The following is a 7,414-nucleotide window of genomic DNA, read 5'->3' on the forward strand; positions in this document are numbered from 1 at the left end:
TCGGCCCAAACCCTATTAACTGCAGCTAGTTCCTTCATTCTCATGATGTCACCTTCTAGTCGTATGATTTGATCGACTAGTTTATCAACCACGGTGACTACTTCTTGCATAGTGGCATTTTGAGAGAAGATCAATGGTACACGTTCTTTAGGTATTGCGTATGGATTGCGCAAGGTCGTTACCATGCTTTCTAGTTCCCACACGTGTCTATCTACACTCCTTGCCCATGTGATGAAGTCGGAAATGGTAGGGGAGATAGTAGAGTAGAGTCTTTCTTTCTCAATTGCATGAATTTCACTTTCGGTGGGAGAAATGAGGTGTGAGCAATCTAAGGTAGATTCGTCACTTGTAATCACTAGAACTCCAAGAGGATTCTGAGTGTTGTTGGGCTTATCTCCTGGTGGGATTGGAAGTCGACCATCTTCAATCATATCTTGAAGCACGTGTTTCAACTTGTAGCATTTTTCTGTGTCGTGCCCTTTGCCCCTATGGTATTCACAGTATGAATTTTCATCCCAAAACTTGGACTTCTTTTCGGGTTCGGGAGTAGGTCCAATGGGTTGGAGTTTACCTTGCTTCATTAACCTTTTTAGAGCGTTGGAGTACGTATCCCCAAGGTTCGTGAATTTCCTTGGTGGAGTAGTTTTCTTAGATGGCTCGAGAAGGTTAACTTCGTCGGTCTTGCTAGTAGAGCCGTATGAACGACTTGTGGACCCTTGATATCCTCGACCTACCGTTTTGGACAAGAGTCCTTTACGGATGTCATCTTCAATTCGTGTCCCTAATACGGTTAAGTCCTTGAAAGTCTTGATGTTTTGATATCTCAAATGGTTGGCATATATGGGCTTGAGATTATCCACAAACGTTTCCACAAGAGTAGCCTCATCCGGGCGTTCAACTAGTTGAGTACTAGTCTTCCTCCACCTACTTAGGAAGTCGGTGAATCCTTCTTTGTCATTTTGGGTAAGAACCTCTAGAGTACGCATGTTGCCTTGGATCTCGGCATTATCCGCATATTGTTTAGAGAACTCGATTGCGGCGTCTTCCCAAGTAGCGACCTTCTTGTGATCTAGAGTGTAGAACCATTGCTTCGGGATGGTGTCAAGAGATGAAGGAAAGATCCTTAAGAACATCTCGGGTTTGATGCCTTTGATAGACATGTAATCCTTGAAGGCACGGATGTGGTTCAAAGGGTTCTCATGTCCTTTGAACTTAGGGATATCCGTCATGCTAAAGTTGGTTGGCAATTTGGAATTGACGGCTTCATACTTGCGATTGTTTTCCCTATAAATGTCATCCCCTTTAAGGTACATCAATTGCTCCTCTAGGTATTGGAGTCTTTTCTCAGCTGCAGTCGTCCCTATGATAGGATTCTCATCCCTAGACTCGTCATCGGAATTACGTAGTACTTCACTTTTAAGGGGGGGCAACCTTCCCTCTACATCAAAGATACGGCCTTCGATGAGTTCAAGGCGGTCATAGGTTTGTTCTTGGGTGACTTGCATTTGGGCTAGCGCGGCTAGGATTCGATCATTACTATCTTGAATTTGCTGGAGATTCGTTTCATCACTTGATCCGGGCATCTTGGAAACTGGATAAGAGATCGGCGACGAATCAAAACACGATCGACCATTCTATCACACTTGCTAAAAGAGGAAAAGTTTTGACTCGTGAAGTGGGTGTGTGCCACTTGTGTTGAGTGAGTTTTGAAGAAAGACAAGGTCTTTGAAAATGTGCGTCCTAGTCAACTGTAGTGTAGTTGTAGGAGTGGACTCGAAGTGAGGTTTTGAAGTGGGCTTGTGGCCAGAATTTTGACACGACAAACGGACAGAGTTTTGACCGGATTTTGCGCTAATTGAAGGCCTTTTTTCGAAATTTTGTTTTGAAATTGGGTTTTGATTTTTGAAAATTCGTCATGATTTCGTTTAGAAATGGTGATCACGTAAGGTTTACACATTTATACAAGCATTATAACGGGATGCTGAGTGCATTTAGAAGGGTTTTGGTTTAAAGGGTGGGTTGCCATACCGAACCATCAAACCCGAAGTCTGTGGAGAGGCTCGTGCCAAACAAGAGTAAGGCCGATTCCTAGTCCATTTCCTCAAGTAGTGAAGGCCCTTGATACAAACAAGAGTAAGCATCATGGTATGGATGACGTCAATCGCTATCCATCCTTAGGCCCAAATAAGAATTAGGACCGTTTAGACGGGACGATTGGTCGAATGGGTTGGGTTGGGCCTAGGAAGGCCGAATAAACGATCTAGGAAGACCGAGTTATGAAAACCGACAATTGTCTTGTACAAACTTATCCCCTAACCTTGTTCAAGTTTCACCCTAGCTACACGTAAGTGTATTCCCCAGCGGAGTCGCCAAACTGTGGACAGCGGGCCGCCCACGGGGGCGCTTGGTGAAGGTCGAAACAAGCGTTTGCATTTTGCATGGAGTCGCCACCAATTTTTATGGGAAATTGGAACCGTTCGAATACCTCATGTCATGTCAAGACACAAAGTAGTGACATGAACACTAAGCAATCGTTACCCTTAGCATTCTATGTCTAGAATGACTCTCGCGGATGCCAATGAACACGGGTGCTCACGTAGATCTGGAGTAAGGGGTGAGGGTACGTATTAGGAAGCTCTTTTGATCGAACACCTAATCCCGCCCGCCTCGATAGCGGCCTCTACTAATGATTAGGGAAGTTGTCTATACTTGATATATCGTCGGCTATAATGCATGCAATGCAACATCCATTAGATTAATCCTAGCATGTGAAGATTTAACTAAGTCGGTGGACACGTAATTAGCATACAATTGGGTCGAAGTAGGACTTAATGCTCATTTACATGTGAAAACACACAAATGATAAAAGAAATACAATAACTATAAATTACAATAATGAAAATTACAATAATTACATTGGAATAGGCGATTTATGTCGAAAATACCTTTAAAACGGATAATTTGAGAAAAAGAATAAAAGAATAAATTACGAACAGAACAGAAGGTGATAATACGATTAATAGTCAGTTAATACGTAAGCTAATTAAACTAGGTCAAAGCAGAAACGGAGTTCAGGGACAGAAATCATCCTGGAACAGCGCAAGAGATCGCGCCCTCTGGAAGAGGCGCAGCGATTCTTTGCGTCTTCCAAGGGTGAGTTCTGGCTGTGAAGCCGGAACTGCAAATCGTTAATGTTAATTGGTGATTTTAAAGATCGATTAAATTATTTACTCGGATGAAAGTGATTAATAGGTTAACTACATGCGAATGATGGTCATAAAAACAGTAAACATGGACGGGATGAACCGGAAACGGATTATTTACATGAAATTATGATGAAAATATTAATGAGTCCTCTATTGAAATAAGTCAATTAAGCTAACATTAGATATGATGGATTAATGACGAACATGCGATGAACAGATTAAACTATATCAAGGACGAATTCCAGAAACCCAATATGAACGAATTGAATCTCTACAACCCGGAATTGAATTTAATGACGAAAACCCGCAAATATTGGATTACTTGGGATTTAAGTCGGATTTATGACGAATTAAACATGCTAATGATGGTGATTATAATACATATGATTTATTATGACATTAAGACGAAGAATCAACAGACGAACAAGCAAAAGAAAGATTTGAATACGAATTACAGAGGACAAACGAAGAAGAAAGGAAGCAGGAACTGCGGCAGCCTCACGAAGAGGCGCAGCAGAATCGCGCTCCTTCAAGAGGCGCAGCGATTCTTTGCGTCCTTTCTCGATGGTTAGTTACTGGAAATCCGCAAAAACAGGTTTTAACAAAGGGTTTTAGAAATCGATTTTAACGGTATTTTCGACATAAACCTTACAATTGATGATACGAAAAGTAAATACAATAAATAAAAAAGGATTATACACCCTCAGACTTACATGTTGACGAAACGAGAAGAACTAAGATATCGATTAGTGATGCTCGACGCGAATGCAAAGAGAGTGCCCTCGTAAGAAGAAAACGATTGATTAATTAAGTTGATTATTGGTGTAGTTGGTCAAATTGGTCGGTCATGCAACGGAGAGGCTGGTACCCGGAAAGATCCGAGCTTACGTGGTCGAAAGTTCAAGCACGTAGGCGCCAATAAGTAAGAACAAAGTCTAGAATGCAAAGGGAGAAGAGAAGGGCGGACACTCGCGTGAGAAATATGAGGAGCGAAGGCTCCTATTTATACTAATCACGTGAAGGAATTAGGGTTTCGGAGACTCTTTGGAAGTGAATCTCGGAAAGATGTGAAAAAGATACGTAAAACATGCAGAAAAGGGCATGGGAAGAGGCGCAGCAGCCACTGCGTCTCTTGGAAGAGGCGCAGCTCCTGCTGCGTCTATTCCCAGGAGGTTTCCTCCTGCTGAAGAAAGATTTCCGCGTTTGAGTTATGGTAGGTCGGAAATAATTCGAATATCTTATGAATATTACGGGATATTATTTGCCAAAAGATAAAATTTATGAAATATGGAATAGAAATATCCGGAACATTCCAGAATATTCTGACTCGGGATTTAACAGTTATCAGAAAATGGAGACGGTTTTTGACCCGGACTCCAAATGTACTCTAATTACTGCCAAAACGACCGTATCGGCGCGTAGATGACATCTAAGAGGTAGACATTTAATATTTGAGCAATCACTTGGCGATAATCTTACGAACTGTCAAAATCGTTCCGCGTATCAAACATGCGGCCCAATCATCACCGGGTGGTTTGCGGGAGGTGCAGAAATGAGGTATCTACACATTTTTGCTTGTCGTTGTTTTGACTCGCCTTTTGCTTGAAAAGAAGGGCGAGTCGTTTTTTGTGCATTTTTGTGAATTGTCTTTGTTTGGTTGGGTTTGGGCGGGATTGCCCTTGTTCTGCTTTGCAAGTTTTTTTTGGATTTGTCCATTTTACGCCGTCGTAATGCCGAAATTTCGTCTGACGTTCTTTGTTTGCAGGAGAGTGTTCGGGACCTACTGCGTCTCTTGCTGCGACTTTAGAGGACCTGTTTAGGACAGGGCCGGTTAGTACTCCAGTTAGTGCAACTGCCATGACAGTGGAGGACGCTTCTGAGGAGGAGGGGCCCTCCGAGGCTGTTAGGGCCGGGAGGGCTGCTGAGGTCCGTGAGGAGCCCGTTGTTGGGGCTGCTAGCGTTGAGAGAGCTCAGACTGGGTCTGAGGCTGGTCCTTCCGGGAGGAGGGTTACTAGGAGGAGACGAGCTCCTCGACCGACCAGACAGACGTTACAGAATGTCGCCAGGATCGTTGAGATGCCTCCTACCTGTCACGTCGAGTCTCGTGGGCCGAAGAGGCGGAGAGTGGAGACGGTTGAGGAGGACGCCCACATCGCGGGTTGGGACGTTAGACGGGTTACAGCCCCGCGGGGGCTGAACCTGCGGGCGGCGCCTGCTTGGGCCGAGGGTTTCGATGGTAGCAAGTTGCTGCTTCGACTGGACAGGCACATCTCCTACCGTGCACATGAGGGCTTGGTAAGTCATGTCACCTGGTTGAACTTTCGTCACTTTTGAATTATCAGACCTGAATAGGTGTTCTAACGTCTATTTTTGATTTCAGAAGATCTGCACCATGAGGACTTTCTCGGGCTTCACTACCTGCCTGGGCTTTTACGACGTTCTCCGAGCCGATACGAGGGCGTTGATAGAGAGGTCGGCCTTTGGGCCGTTGGTGGCCGCTTGGCGGGACATTCACAGGTCTTCGATTAGGTCGAACCTGTGTCTGATCCGTGCCATGTTGGATCGGTACTGGGATACGACGTCGTCGTTCCACATAGAGTTCGGGGAGGTCGACGTGACCTTAGAGGATTTTGCCATGATATCCGGCCTCCCCTGTGGCGAGACGCCTGTTGAGTTCACAGAGACACCGGAGAGAGTATCTTCTCATGTGGTTACTCGTCTGATCGGTACTGTTTTGCCTGAGCCTTCTGACGTTACTCTGTACCTGATCACGAGCTCGTACGTGAGAGACCACTTCAGAGGGAGAGCGGTGGGTTATGCTCCGGCGCCGTTGGCGAGTCCGGAGGCTGAGGCTAGAGCTGACGCGCAGGAGGCGAGGTTGTGGTTGTGGTACTTCTTGGGTGCCACGTACATTGGTTACAAGGGTGAGCGCTTGTCGACCAAGGTACTTCCTCTCCTCGCTAACCTTGACACTTTGGGTCAGTTTGACTGGCTCACGCCGGCTTTGGCGAGTTTTACCCGGTATATGCACGCAGCGGTGCATCCGGAGGCAGTGGGGGATGGTAGTGCCCCTGCTTTGATTGGTCCCGGCCTCATCTTGGAGGTACGAGCGTTTTTTTTTTTGTAGTTTTGAGTTTGATTCTGATTTTGATTTTGATTTTGGCAATTCTTTGGAAACACTGGCTCATTTGTGTTTGCTGTGTTTGGCTACTGGCTTAGTTGTACGCTTACTTCGTCCCTCTGCGTCCGGGGACTACGGGTGGTGTCCCTTCGACTTACCCTGCTGTGAGGGCTTGACGGTGGCTCGGAAGAAGTCGATTAAGTCGACTTACGAGGACTACAGGCGTCGTGTGAACGCCCTTCGATTTGCTGACGTGAGTTGTCGTTCCTTACTCCTTCTTCTTTATAGAAATAGATAGAGATAGGATGACTAGGTAGCTTAGGAAGCCCCTTGTCGGTTGAGTATCTTTGTCTTGAATGCAGTTTGTCGGGTTGCCTTGGGAGCACTACACAGAGGTGCCGGCCGCTGTCAGGGAGCGTCTGCGGCCTCCCAGCTCCCAGCATTTATACCTGGAGACGGCGATCGAGCCGGTTTGGTACCTGGGCGAGCGTTTAGCTCGTCAGTGCTTTACTGAGACTTTCGTGGTACCGGTCGACCCGCCTAGGGTGTTGTTCCAGGAGTTGACTCCCGACGAGGTTGAGGAGCACCTTCACGGTCAGGGAGGTGAGGAGATGTTGCTGGGGGAGGTCAACTACGATACCTTCCGGTTGTTGAGGCTTGCCTGGTACCCGATCGAGGTATGTTTTCCTATATTCTTTCGTTTTCGTTGCCGCTTTGATAGGAGGGTTTGTTAGCTTTGATGTGGACGAAAATTTCAGGGAGCCGACATGCTGATGAGGACTCAGCCCCCAGTTTTCCCGGCGGAGACCACCTTTCAGGGGCCGGGTGGCGAGGAGCTACAGCTGCACTTGCCAGAGCCTGCGGTTGCTGAGGTGACCGATGTTGGCATGGAGTGGAGGTTGGTCGTTCTGAGGGTGAGTTCTTGACCTGAACATTTTTCCTCATTTACGCTTTGCCTTGGATTGTACTGAAGGACCTTCTTGGCTGTAGGTGACGACCGCTAGTCACCAGGCTTTGTGGCGGATGGCTATCCGCTGGAGGGCGTTTGCTGGCGACTTTTTGTGTGTTGTTTTTGTGTATTTTGTGT

Source organism: Silene latifolia, chromosome 3, assembly GCF_048544455.1.
Source record: "Silene latifolia isolate original U9 population chromosome 3, ASM4854445v1, whole genome shotgun sequence".
Classification (NCBI taxonomy): Eukaryota; Viridiplantae; Streptophyta; class Magnoliopsida; order Caryophyllales; family Caryophyllaceae; genus Silene; species Silene latifolia.